General features: G+C 35.2%; 1 protein-coding gene across 1 annotated transcript in view; it reads right to left on the reverse strand.

Moving 5' to 3' along the window:
- Positions 1-15,241, reverse strand: part of DIAPH3 (diaphanous related formin 3) — a 449,127-nt gene that overhangs the window by 393,171 nt on the left and 40,715 nt on the right.

Here is a 15,241-nt window from a genome sequence, read left to right on the forward strand (position 1 = left end):
AGCAGCAGCAGCAGCACTGCGTCTCACATTTAGTCCTTAACCTTTATAAAGTGCTTTACAGACATATTCTCATTTGAACATCAAAATCCTATGAGGTAGAAAGTAGGTATAATATCCCTATTTTACACATTAGGAAACTGAAACTCACAAAAGTTAAATAACCTATCAAACATGACATGGCTTATAAATCTAAAATCACAGAATTTAGGGTTGGAAAGGACCATAGAAATAATCTAACTTTAACCCCCTTATTTTACAAATAAAGAAACTGAGCCCAAGGGAAAATCATAGGATCATAGCGCTAGAACTAGAATGGAATTCAGAAGTCTTCATTAGTCTAATTCACCTTTTTTGCAAAGAAGGAAAATGAAACCCAAGTGTATAACATGGGGAGTAAGTATTTAAACCCAGATCTTCTAATTCCAATTTGAGAGCTCTTGCCCCATACCAAATACTTTCCCATATTTTCATAGATGATCTATGCCTAAAAGTAGATGGAGGGGGCAGCTAGATGGCACAGTGGATAAAGCACCAGCTCTGGATTCAGGAGGACCTGAGTTCAAATCCAGCCTCAGCCACTTGATACTTACTAGCTGTATGACCCTGGGCAAGTCACTTAATCCTCATTGCCCAGCCAAAAAAATAAAATAAAATAAAAATAAATAAACCTCTAGGTCAGGGTATCTTAATCTTTGGGGGCAGCTAGGTGGCACAGTGGATAAAGCACTGGCCCTGGATTCAGAAGGACCTGAGTTCAAATCTGGCCTCAGACACTTGACACTTTCTAGCTGTGTGACCCTGGGCAAGTAGATGGGAGATCCATATGACTTCGAAAGGTTCCTTCCTATCATATCAAATATTCGATAATATCAAAATGACAGTATTAGTTCCAGTTTCTCAACAATTGCAGGATTCCCACAGTTGTATAATTTTGAACAGGCAAAGCTTCCCAACTGCCTGAGTAGCTGATTCCAAGAGCAGTTTACTGTTGTTCATACCCAAAACCAAGTCAGGAACTTGCAGAGTTCAGAAGACAGGGACAGCAATCAGGCTTTGCCCTGAATCAGGTCACTTTTGGAGCACTGAGAGTTTGAAGGTCCCCAGTCTGATCTGTTCCTGAAATTCTATATTAACACAACATTCAATACTCCAACAAAGCTAGAGCTGGACCAGCTCAAATATCCCCTCCAGAGGAATATAGAGTCTGGCCCTGATATCCAGTTCAAAGTCAAGAAGTAGGTTGAAAGAATGAGCTAACAGAAAAAGAATTCCACCATAAAAAGCTATTATGGTGGAAGGCAAACTCAAGACAAACCCAGAATAAGAGAATAACTTCAAAATATCTATAAAACCTCAAAGAAAAACACAGCCTGGGCAAAAATTCAACCAATTCCTGAAAGAGATGGAGCAAGAGTATTTTTAAAACTTAAAAAATGTTTTTATCAATAAAAAAAAGCTAGAGGAAAAAACTGGAAAATAAATGAGAGCTATTGAAGAAAAAACTAGAAAGAAAATTAATAACAAGAGGTACAAAACCCTGTTCAAGCAACAAATTCCCCTGAAAATTACAATGGACCAATTTGAGGCCATCAACTCCATGAGCCATCAAGAGAGGAAGGAAGGAAGGAGGGAGGAAAGGAGGAAAGAAAGACTGGAGATGGCCTCGGATGTTTAAGGCAATTGGGGTTAAGTGACTTGCTCAGGGTCACACAGCTCTAAGTGTCTGAGGTGAAATTTGCTGCCCTGGGAAAGGAACTTGGAATACAATATTCCAATATTCCAGAAGTCAAAGGATACATACATACATGTATACAGTCTTACCATCTAAAACAATGCCACAGGGGGAAATGGATGTTTAATTAAATAAAAGACTTCTAAATATCCCTGATAAAAAGACTAGTAGAATGGAAAGCGAAGAGAAAAGGAACATATTAGGGGCAGAAAGGGGAGTAAGGGTAAGGAAAATTATCTCACATAATCCAGATGTTCAAACAGATGTCTATACAAACAAGGAGGAGGGGCTGAGGGAGCTGCTGACACTTGAACCTCACTCTCATGAACTGGTCAGAGGAGAGAGCACAAGCACACAGAGTTGGATACAGAAACATATTTTACTTAACAGGAAAACAGAAGAGGAAAGGAGAAGGGAAACCTCTAAGGAGGATAGTTTAAGGGAGGGAATTAGTCCTAAGCAAAACAAAATCTAAGACTGTACAAAAACATTTATAGTTCTTTTTTGAGGAGTAAAATACAGGAATCTGAGGGAGTGCCCTTCAATTAATGAGTGACTGAACAAGTTATAACATATAGGCATACTTTGTTTTATTGCACTTCAATTTATTGTGCTTCACAGATAATGAGTTTTTTACAAATTGAAGATTTATGACAACCCTGCTTCAAGCAAGTCTATCAGTGCCATTTTTCCAACAGCATATGCTCACATCATGTCTGTGTCACATTTTGGTAATTCTCACAATAATTCAAACTTTTCATCATTATTATATTTGTTACAGTGATCTGTGAACAGTGATCTTTGATCTTAACTATTACAACTGTTTTGGGCCACCACAAACCTGTGCCCATATAAGACAGTGAACTTAATCAATGTGTGTATTCTGACTGCTCCACTAACCAGCTGTCCCCCTTCACTCTCCCCCTCCTCAGGCTTCCTTATTTCCTGAAACACAACAATATTGAAGAATATTATGTATTCAGTTGATAAAGCAGCAGCAGGGTTTGAGAGGATTCTGAAAGAAGTTCTACTGTGGGTAAAATGCTATCAAACAGTATCACACACTATAGAGAAATTTTTCATGAAAGTCAATTTTTGCCAGTCACTCCAGCTTTCAGCAACCACTGCCCTGATCATTTAGCAGCCATAAACATGGAGGCAAGACTCTGCACCAGCAAAAAGATTATGGCTTGCTGGAGGCTCAGATGATAGTTAGCATTTTTAGAATTTTAGGAATTGTTTTTTAGACTGTACACAATGGATTAAAGTAGCATATAAACATAATTTGTATATGTTCTGGGAAACAAATTCGTGTGACTCAATCTATTGCAATCTTCATTTTGATGAGGTGGTCTGGAACCAATCCCACCAATATCTCTAAGGTATACCTGTATAAATGTGATCAAATGTTATTGTACTGTAAAAAAATAAAGGTAATTAGAAGACTTCTATGAACTGATACAGACTGAAGTGAACAGAACCAGAACAATTTTTAGAAAGAAAAAAACATGGCAAAAATAACTTTTAAAGAATTAAGAACTCTGATCGGTGTAATGACCAATCACAATTTTAGAAGCCTAATGATGAAACATACTACCCATCTCCTGATAGAGAAGTAAATTATGCAGAGCACAAAATGATACATACACACTGCTGTTATCTTTTGTACATTAAGTACTGGGAGAGTCTAGGCTCATCTGTGTCCTCCAGGCACAGAGCACTGAACTCTCAAGACCAACTTAATGCAATCTTTCAAAAGTACCTAGGGAAGGCAGCTACTGCTCTCTTGGTAGGATCTTTGACACTTTGTTGGCTCCAGGGCCAAAATCTAGGTCCAGAGTCCCACTGATGTTTAATCATCCTAATACTTCTTGGCTGGAGCACTCTGAGGCTATACTGGCCTCACCTTGACTCCTGTGGCTGGGCTTCCCATCAACCCAGTCTAAACCCCCCTCCCCAAGCTTGTATCTGTAGGTTTCTAGGTTTCCATTTTACCAGCATAGGCCGGATGACTAGTTATTACAGTTTTTAATTTCTTAATCATTATTCCTATTCACTCCACCATCTTGATGTGAAGTATACCATGTAATCTCTAAGGCCAAAATTCTGTAGTTCTGGCTTCTGCCTTACCTATGGCTTTCTGGTTAACTCCTACTTCTAAACTTTTCCATTTTCATAAGTTCATGGCTTTAACTCAGAAGAACTCTTTTAGAGGATGGTTAGTCTACCTTCTAAAATGAAAAAGCCAGACATTCATTATTTTCATGTAGTAAAACTCCTGACAGATAGAAAGGCTTAGCAAAATAATTAGCTTTAAATATGTAAATTTTCTAATCATTCTTCCTAGTAGCCAGATGTGGCAGGACCAAGCAATGATTGTGGTGATTCATTTTATAATATCTAGCCCGTAGCTGTTAAGGCCCTTCCAATCATGTGTTTACTATTTTGAATTTTTGTGTCCATTCTTTCTCTAAGTGTCATTGCTTGTTACAAAATACATACAGGCATACACAATTAGTAATGGCCTGCTGGCCTATATGAAAAGATCTATGATAGTACAATAAATGAAGTACTGGAGAAAAAGTCTTCAATGAATATTAGCCTGCTTTAGAGTATAGAAGACCAGATTCAGGAAAGTCAAGAGCTAAGTCATTAGACTGAGTTATAAACAAACTTAAATACAGCTTTGCTGTTTGTTTGTTTATTTGCTCGAGGCCTCCTATGAGCTAATGGCCACCTGTTCAAGAGAGAGTACACTAGGCTCAAGGAAAGTTTCTTTGAATCCAAACTATTACTATGAGAACATTCTCAATACCTGCAAAGTGTGCCTGCAATCCAGGCTCTGCCCCTGCAAATTAAGATGTTAAATTCATTCCAAATAAAAATTATGGAAAACATCATTAAAGCAACATCAATATTGCAAATTTTAACATGACAATAAGTGCAGATACCAATATTACTAGAACAGTACATTTATGCAGATTTCAAAGTCAATACCTTAGTATGTCATTAAATCAAATATGCAAAGGATTATATAATAACCATCACAAACCTAGAAGAATCTATCCCAAATGACATGTGCTACAGTTGAGGATAATACTATTCATTTAAATAAGAAAAGGAAGTAATTTCCACTATATTATACATTTCTGCATCTTTTTTTTTTAAGAGTAAATAATTTATTATGGAGGGGATCAACATGGCTTTTTAGAGGAGGTTGGTACCTGATAAATGAGGGACAAGGCCTCAGAAATCCAGTTTACATAGCTTATATTGTCAGAAGGAAGAATAAGACTCACAAGTGGGAGAGCCCCAGCCTTGTTTTGGTAGATCTTACATTTATTCAAAGGACTGCCCCATCCTGTGAGACTCACTTAGGGCATTTCAGGAAAATATGGCAGCAATGTCTTTGTTTACTTAAAAAACAAACAAACAAACAATACTCAGAACAAAACAAAAGGAAACAACATATTAAATGCCATTTTCCCAGTGTGTGAAGTGGTTTAGAAAGTTTATCTTTGTGCTCTTGGAAACTTTTTGAAAAATGAAACCTTTACCATTTGTTTGTAAAAATCTTAGCTCTTTAACAATAGCTCCATTTTAACACAGAGTTCCTGACTTCTCCCTCCTCCCATCTGGTTATTTGTTTTTCAAGGCAAAACAAATTATAAGCAAAAACATTTATCCTTTTATGGGGGATAGACATGGTACAAAAGACTTATGAAATATCAGCCTCTTCTGGATGAACATTTCTGCATCTTTCAAAAATACCTCCAAGGAGAATTGGAGTCATAAAGCACAAACAATGCGCAAAGCACTACAAGAGCTCCTATATTCCTAAATACCTCAGCACCTAATCTCCAAGTGAAAAAAGCTGTTTCTCCCATCCTGGAAAGCTAATATGTAGATATCTATCTATCTATTCTGCTGTGGTAAAAAACGGGAGTTTTAGCTGAATCATTTGAGAGTTGAGCGCATGCTCCTGAAGTGGCTTTTGAAGGACCTCCCTTTTGGGGTGGGGTCCACGATGAACTTCCGGCACACCAGCTTGGAAGGGAAATTCGGTCTCTCTGGCTTTTCAGCTTAGCCGTGGCGGTGCATGCGTTTGGTGTTCGGGCTGGTTCTCAGCCTGGCAGGCAGTTTGGGATTGTTTTATAAAGGAATATAGACTAAGGTTAGATCTAAGATTATTCATTTGTATTTCTTTCCTATTTCCCTAACTGGTATCACCTTTTGTTGTCTAATTAATTCCCAAACAATAAAAACTAATCCCTCACTAATTAAAGCTCAGAGGCTTCTTTTTCTTAGTGGTCTGGGAGATATGTAAGGGAAGAGTTAAAAGGGGGAGTTTAATGCTCATATATCCAATTTTAAATCTCACACTGCCATTTATGTAATGCTTACAAGCAAGCAAATCTCCACTGGAACAAGAGGACAAGAAAAAAGAAACCATTTTCTTCTCACAAATATCCCAAGAAATAGCATGAAAAAGAAGCAAAACTAACATCACTGCTAGTCACTTAGCCTCGAAGTAAGAACCTATGAGTATACAAAAATATAAAAAATACTTTTAACAATTTTTTGTAGGAAAAAAGTAGATGTCCATCGATTGGGAAATGGCCAAACTATAGTATACAATGCAATGGAATATTATTGCACTTTAAAAATGACAAATCATAATGGTTCAGAGAAAGTTAGGAAGACTAATATGAGCTGATGAAGAGTGAAATGAATAGAACCCCAGGAGCAATAATGTAAAGGAAAACAACTAAGACTTCAGATCAAATGTGACTTTAGTAGAAATCACTCTGCACTGACTACAATTGCCATCTCTGCACGGACTACAGTCTTCTCCTTTCTCTATCTTCACCTCTTGGTGAGTCATTTCAATTCTATTCTCAAATCCATTGTCACTTTATCCATGCCCTGACAAACCCCAACTTCAGATTACTCTCACAATCTGCCACCTTTCCTATTCACATACTACCAAATGGAGGAGAAAATAACAAAATCATACTATGTCCATACAAGTCTGTTACTTAATTTCAACTGGGATCTCACTGCAGTAAGGCAAGCCTTTTTCACCATTCTAATCAATTCACCATTCCTCTCACTCAGGTGAATAGACTAGAAATAAAAATAGAGTGAGAGAAAGAGACAAAGAACAGATGAATAATTACAAGATATAAAGTGAAAAAGAAAAAATAATCACCTAAAAAATCAATTAGTGGGGCTAGGTGGCACAGTGGATAGAGCACCAGCCCTGGAGTCAGGGGTACCTGAGTTCAGATCCGGCCTCAGACACTTAACACTTACTAGCTGTGTGACCCTAGGCAAGTCACTTAACCCCAATTGCCTCACTAAAAAAAAAAAAATCAATTAGCAATAATGTAAAACGTTAAAGAATATTAATAGATTACTAATTGATTTGTATTCTTCAAAGAATTAGTTATAAACACATGGGGATTATACTGTAATGTCATTTGGAGGTAATAAGACATGTTAATTATTGCAGCAACTGCTTTGTCTTCAATGAATTGAGTTTGTAAATTAATATCACTTATCTTCAAGGAGAGTTAAATGAGCACCCTATTGAGTATTATCTCATACTGAATAATCACAGTGATAATCAGTGCTGACAGTTTAAATAAAATTAATTAAACAAAAAGCAGACTCTAAAGAACCTTATCTGTATTTTTAGACACAGAGAACTTTGTGTAATAGTTCAAACATGGTGTCCTAATTGACAGCACTGTCATGTATATTTTAACATTTAAAAGGAAAGGAAGAGATAATGCAGTTATTAGTCATCTTAACATTTCATTAAGTGTGAAGGATGTGTGATAGCAAGGATACTTCCTTTAGTACCAAGGAGAGAGACTACAAATTTTTTTGAAAGCTAATTAACCCCATAAATGACCATTCCAGTTGCAAAAACAATTTTCTTTAAATTCACATCAAAACTCTAGGAAATGGGGCAGCTAGGTGGTGGTGGATGAAGCACCAGCCCTGGATTCAGGAGGACTTGAGTTCAAATCCGGCCTCAGACACTTGACACTTACTGTGTGACACTGGGCAAGTCACTTAACCCTCATTGTCGCGCCAAAAAAACAAACAAAAAAAAAAAAACTCTAGGAAAAAAATATTTTTGAAAACATAGTTAAGCAAAGATGACCAAATTCTGGAATAAGCAGTTTTGGAGGAGCTATGCCAAGAGAAATTTACTAATACATAGTTGATAAAGTTGTTAATTGGCTCAACCATTCTGGAAAACAAATAAATATTATGCTAAAGAGATGACTCAAATGTCCATCATAAGCAAACCAGAAATCCCATGCTAGGCATATATCCCAAAGAAGTTAAAGACAGAAAGAAAGGTCCCAAAATATTCATAGAAGCACATTTTGCGGTAGCCAAGAAGGGGAAATAATACAGATGCTTATCTATAAACAAATTTGGGTACAAGAATGTAATACAATTACTACACTAAAAGATATGTTGAACATGAATTTAAGACCATGAAATGACTTATAATTTCAGAAAAAAATTAGAATCAGGGAAAAAATACACAATGACTTCAACAATATTAGCAGAACAAAATAAAAATAAAATGAATACTATATAATTATTATGACCAAGCTTGTACCAAGAAGAGATAAGAAAATGTATCTCTCTCCCTTCTTTTCAAGAGAGGGGGAAAATGGGTATGGAACATTGCATATATTATCAGGCTCATTTGACACTGGTGAGTTGTGCTGTACAACTTTTTTCTCTTTCTTTTGTATACTTTGTTTCAAGAGATGGTTTGATAGGGATAGGCTATGATTTGGAAATAACAAAGTTTGATGTTAAAAACAAAACACATCAATAAAAACACTAAAAACATACCAATGATTAACAGTTATTTACAACCTAAGAGTATAAGTGAATAAGAGCAAATATTATATGTAATGGTGAAAAAATTAGAGGCCTCTCAAGTGAGATCAGGGATAAAAAGGAAAGATGCCTATTATTAAAACTACTTTTTAACACAAAGTTAAAATTGTTAGTTGATAGTAAAAGACAAGAAAAAAATAAAAGTAGTAAGCAGAAATTAATGCAATAGAGACAAAACAAAATCATTTGCTTTTGCAGATGATATAAAGAATCCTAGATAGACAACTAAAAATTTTAAATATCCTAAGTGGCAGGGCACAAGATAAATAAATAAATAAATGAATGAATGAATGAATGAATGAATGAATGAATAAATAAATAAATAGCATTCTTATATGTAACAACACACTTCAAGAATAAATGGAAAAACAAATACTATTCAAAATAGCTACAGAAGCTCTAAAATACTTAGAATTAATTAGATGCTATCTGCCATATTAGTATCTACTAAATTTCTACTTAGTACCTGCCAGATTCATCCAGGGGCTAGCTATACTGATCTAATTATAAAACACTCTGCTGAAATAAAGACAATCCTAAATAGAGAATACATTAAGCCAAGATAATAAAAATACTACCAAATACTACCAAAATAAACTTACTTATCAGTACTATACCAATCAAATTCCCAAAATAATAATGAAATCCATATGGAAAACCAAAATGTGAAAAATCTCAAGGGTAGTAATGGAAAAAAAATTAAAAATGAGAGTCAATCACTGGCAGATCTCAAACTGTTCTCCAAAGAAGTAATGACTAGAACAATTTAGTACTGGTTGAGAGGATAATAATTGGAACATATTAGTTAGATAACACATATAAGCAAACAAACCAGCAGCACAGTGTTTGATAAAGACTCTCATTATGGAGCAAAGGCCTCACGACTTGACAAAAACTACTAAGAAATCTGGAAAGCAGTCTGGAACAATTAGGTTTAGACCAGGAGTGTGCTGAAGCCAGCTCAAACTAGCTCATGAGTGTCTATTCTTACATTTTCAGCATGAGCATTTATACCTCAGACCAAATAAATTTAACAGAATTTTATCAAACATTCAAAGAACAATTAACTGGAATATTATATAAATTACCTGCAAAAAGGAGGATAGAAGGTATCTTACCAAAATCCTTGCATGAGACAAATATGGTTCTGATATATAAATCAAAGAAAAATAAAACTGAGAAGAAAAACACAAATCAATTTCCCTAATGACTATCAATGAAAAAACATTAGAGTATTTTAGAAGAGGTCACTATAAAAAATTTTTAAATCATCTAGGAATTGCATTTATATCAGAAATTCAGGGTTTGTTCAATATTCTAAAAACTATAAAAATAGAATGTTAATAACAGAAAATAAAATCAGATTGGATCAATAGATGCAGATATAGCTTTTGCTAAAGAAAAATCTTGTTAAAAACCTTAAAAAGCATAGGAATATATGAACCATTTTTTAATATGGCAAATAGCATCTACTTAAAATAACTGTGAGATCAAGACTCACATCAGTGATGAAACACTTGAAGTTTAAGTCAGCTATTACAAAAAGAAAATAAAAAGAAATGGGGGGGGGGTAGGGGAAATGTAAGCATAAGGCAAAGAAGAAACAAAAAAGTATTACCTTTTACAAATGATACCAACCTCACTTAGACAACCCTAAAGAATCAACTAAAATATTAACAGAAAAAGTAACAGTAGGCAAGAAGCAGGCTATAAAATAAAACCATAATAATCAGATTTTCTGAACATTACCAAAAAAATGTCAGCTTTATGCTGTTTATCAGGGGGGGAAAAAGGATTCAAAACTGCTACAGAGAGTCGATGGGAAAAGGGTTACCTTGAAGTAGATAAGGAAAACAAATCCTAGCAACAAAGCACTGGCTTCCAAAAAAGGAAGGGAATAAAACAAAATACTAATGGGGGGGGGGAGGGGAGGAGAGAGAGACAAACAGAAAAATTCAAACCTAACTCAATTTTAAAAGCAAACTGATTAAATAATCCAGTAAACAAGACAGTGACAAATTAGATAAGAAAACAAAACCTGTAATCTGTTGATTACAAGAAACATCTAGAAAGCAAAGACATAAATAGAATAAAAAGAAGATGATGGAATAAAATTACTACAGAATGTTAAAAAAAATACACAGAATAGAACAATTTAAATTGGTAAAGGTATATTCAATGCTCAAAGCTGGGCCATGACAATATCATAAAAATGGCAACACTACCAAAATTTTCCATTTTAATGATATACAAATCAAACTCAAAGTCGTACTTTATAGAACTCAATAAAATAGTAACATTCATTTTGAGAAACAAAAGAATATAATGAAAATAATATAAAAGAAAATAATGAAAAAAGTTAGGAATGAAAGGGTAATATCATTTCTAGGATTCAAACTGTGAAAATGCAGTAGTTGTCAAAACCATTTGGCATTGGTTAAAAAAGAGTAGATTAACAGAAGAGATTAGACAAGGAAAAATCAAAAAGAATGGAAGTCAATAACCCAGTATTCAATAAAACCAAAACCATAAATAACTTGAAAACTCCTTATTCAGTAAAAATGACTGGGAAAACTAGAAAGCAATCTGGCTGAAAATAAGTTTAAATGAACATCATATGCCATATTCCACAATAAATTTTAAATGGATCTTAATATTAAAGATATTATTTTTAAAAATCAGCAGAGAAGCAGATCATATGTCTTTTTGCAGCTGTAGACAGGAAATGTATCCTCAACCAAAAATAAGATAGAGGAAATTACAAAGGATAAAATAGATAATTTTGATTATATGAAATTGAAGTTTCTGCACAAACAAAACTAGTGAATCTAGGTTAAGAAGGTAAGCGATTGAATGGAGGGAGGGAAATCTAGCAAATTTCTCAGATTAAGGTTTATTATCCAAGATATATAGAAAACTAATAGACCTAAGACCAAAGCCATTCCTACAGAAGAATAAGTGGTTAAAGAATATGAAGAGTTTTCAAAAGAAGAATTGCAAACTAATAACTATATTAAAATGCTCCATATCAGAGCAGCTAGGTGGCGCAGTGGATAGAACACCGGCCCTGGAGTCTGGAGTACCTGAGTTCAAATCCGGCCTCAGACACTTAACACTTATTAGCTGTGTGACCCTGGGCAAGTCATTTAACCCCAATTGCTCTATATCACTAATAATAAAAGAAATGAATATAAAAACAAACGAACTTTTGTCACACTACCAATTCCCAAAGATGGGAAAAAAGAAAATTGTCAATGCTGGAGGGACTTTAGGAAGGTTGTCACACTAGTGCATTGGTGGTATCTGAAAAGCAAATGAAGTGACCCCAAAATTCTACTACCCCAAAGGAGCCACTGGTTTTTTTAAAGGTCCTTATATAAATCAAAATACATATAGTATATATATTTTGTGTAATTACGCTTTTTATGGTAGCAAAGAATTGAAAAAAAGCATATACCCATTGATTGGAGAATGGCTAAACAAACTGTAGAACATAAATATAGTGTTATATTACCAGAATGTAGGAAATAATGAATATGGTTAATGCAGAGAAGCATGAACTTATCTAAACTTATGTAGAGTAAAATAAGCAGAATCAAGAATATGCATAATGACTATAGTAATATAAAGGGAAAGAACAATCACAAAACAAGTGAAAGTGAACACTGCAGAATTACAAAGGACAAGCATGACTTCAAAGAGTAAATAAGAAAAGATACCTCCCCCTAATTACTTTGCAGTGGTATAAGGTCCTCAGATGTAGAACAACTCATGTATTTTCAGACTTTGTCAATGCACTGACTGGTTCTGATTATTTTTCTTTTACTCATTTTCTTTTTCCTTTAAAAAAATGATAAAAATACAAGATGGTTTTGTAAAAAGGGAGAAAAGAAAAAGAGTAATACTGAGAGAGACTGTATTCCATGCCAATTACACCTCATCATGCCCAGCTTAAGACCAGAATAGTCTACCTCTCTTAACTATGATTCCTATGAACTCAAGACAAGACCACCCTCAGTGGTCCATATACCCCCTCACCTTGGGTACCATGAAATACTCAAAGTGAGATATCCATGGACAAGAGAGCTGTTCAGCTATGACACACTCCCACACCAACAAAAACAAAACAAAAGAAAAAAACTGTGCAAGGCACTATGCTTCCCCACACTGCTTAACGCACTTACACACACTTCAATCAGATGCCACCTTAGGACAAGATTTGCTTCCTATTTGTCTAGTCCCAAGTACCTTCCCTTACTGCTTTTACCCTGTTTTACCACTATCTCCAAATAAGGACCAGTAAGATTGCTTCTGAATCAGGTAGCAATGTTTCCTTCTAGTTTTCCTATCAATTATTTTCCTTGTCACAGTGACTTCCTTCCAAGTTACACATATACACAAAAGTAAGAGATAGGATTTAGAAGGAAATACACTTTAGTCCAGAGAATGGTATTTTTTTCCCTCCTTTCTTTCTCCTGATTCTTTTATTTTCCCCATTCTCTTAAAGCTTTACTCCCTTAGATCCCACTCTCTTTGATGGTCTTTAATCTCTCTTGGGTCTGTTAGCAATGTAAGGAGATATGAGGGGAAAAAAATGTTACAACTCTAGAATAGCTGATTTCATTGTTCTTAATAATTATGCTTATCTACCTTTCTTGTTTTTCTCTCTGAAATGTTGGAATAGCAAATAGCAAACTTACTTTAGGTTTCTTAGGGAATGAGACAAATGCCCCCCTTTTGGTAAAAGTTATTTTTTTTTTTGCTTAATTAATAGAATTAAGTATATAGGCTATATTACTCAGGTGCATCCTAATGTTGTTTTTTAAATTTCATATTCCAATATTTTTCCCTCCTAAAGGTGTGTGTGCGTGTGTGTGTGAGAGAGAGAGAGGGGGGGGGGGAAACTCTTCTCTACCAAAGCAGATCAAGAACTATTGGGCAAGGTTGGGTTTGGAGGGGACTGAGAAGGAAGAGCTTCCTGGGATATTCGGGTATGATTTGCTTTAGGTCATAGGCAATATGTGTCACAGGTGGGGATTTAAACCCAAGTCATAGTCACAGAACATTAAAACAGATTTTAGTTAATAGCTAAAAGCCTGTATCTTGGTTACCAACAGGGGACCACCATTGAGTCCAATGAACCAATGGATTTGGCTGATACTAGCCAATTAGATTTGAAGCAGTGTGGAAGGACTGCCTCTCCTTGGGACACAGAGGAAGCTTCCACACTCAGTTTGTCTCTCCAACAGGCAGGTGGTGGAGAACTTGAGGAAGAACCAAGACAGGCTGGAACGCTAGGCTAGATGGGCCTTTTCTTAACTTTCTGACCCATGTGTTCGCTTTTTTCTAATAAATGCTTAATGCCCAAAAACTGGTGCTAAAGCTTCTAATTTATAAGTAAACCCTAGCTAGCTTTCCCTACACTTGGTACAGGAACCACACATTTAATATTAAACGTCACCGTGACAGGGTTGTTCTAAGAATCAAATGAGATTTTATATATTCATATGTGTGTGTGTTTGTGTGTATACAAACATACACATATCTACACATACATATACGTATACACATACATAAAGTGCCTTGAAAACGTTAAAGTAATATATAAAAATGAGCTAGAACTATTAGTAGTAATACTGATTGTCTAATAATTAAACTTAAAAACATCATTCTTTGGGGATTTAAGCTTGGAGTTTCTCTGATAAGTATGGAGCATACCATAATACATTATATTACATATTATTACTTTGTGTTCTATTTTCAATACTTTGGGACAATTTTCTTCTACTTGTAATACGAGATTTATTGTGTTTTCTTAGAAGACTAATGATCTTCAAATTACCTCCGTGTATTCCATCCAAAGGGATAGCAGGTAGCTGCTTTCATTTGTACAGAACTCTTGCATTCTTCCAATGCTACTGCCTTTGTTTTGTCAAATTTTCTCTGATATCTATTTTGGATTCCAAATACATTGTAGTCTCAACTCTTTAAGAGATATTTCTGATCATATGTCCTAAATAGTCCATTGTTTCATTTATCATATATATTTCTTCTTTGAGACTTCTGAGCTCTAATTTCTGTGCCCAGGTACTTGTTTTAGTTTTCTCATTTCTTTTGGAACCATTCTAGAGTTTATTACTATTATTTCTGAGGGGCCTCTAAAAATCCTTTCTCTCCATGGATTTTGAGTCACTTTCAACATTACAAAATATTTCTTCATTGTATTAAAACCTCTTCTATTTTACCTACCCATTTTTTCTATTTTTCTTGGTGCTTGGTTTATTTTCAACCTTCCTCTAGAGGTGAGGCTTCTGGCCATCCACCCCTTCCCTTCTGATAAAATAATACCTTATCCTGGGGCGGTTAGGTGGCGCAGTGGATAAAGCATGGGCCCTGGATTCAGGAGGACCTGAGTTCAAATACGGCCTCAGACACTTGACACTTACTAGCTGTGTGACCCTGGGCAAGTCACTTAACCCCCATTGCCCTGCTCAAAAAAAATAAAAAATAATACCTTATCCTAATCAAAAGATCATAGATTTCAAACTGGAAAGGGCTATGGAGGTCAGCTAG

This window comes from Dromiciops gliroides, chromosome 3, assembly GCF_019393635.1.
Source record: "Dromiciops gliroides isolate mDroGli1 chromosome 3, mDroGli1.pri, whole genome shotgun sequence".
NCBI lineage: Eukaryota > Metazoa > Chordata > Mammalia > Microbiotheria > Microbiotheriidae > Dromiciops > Dromiciops gliroides.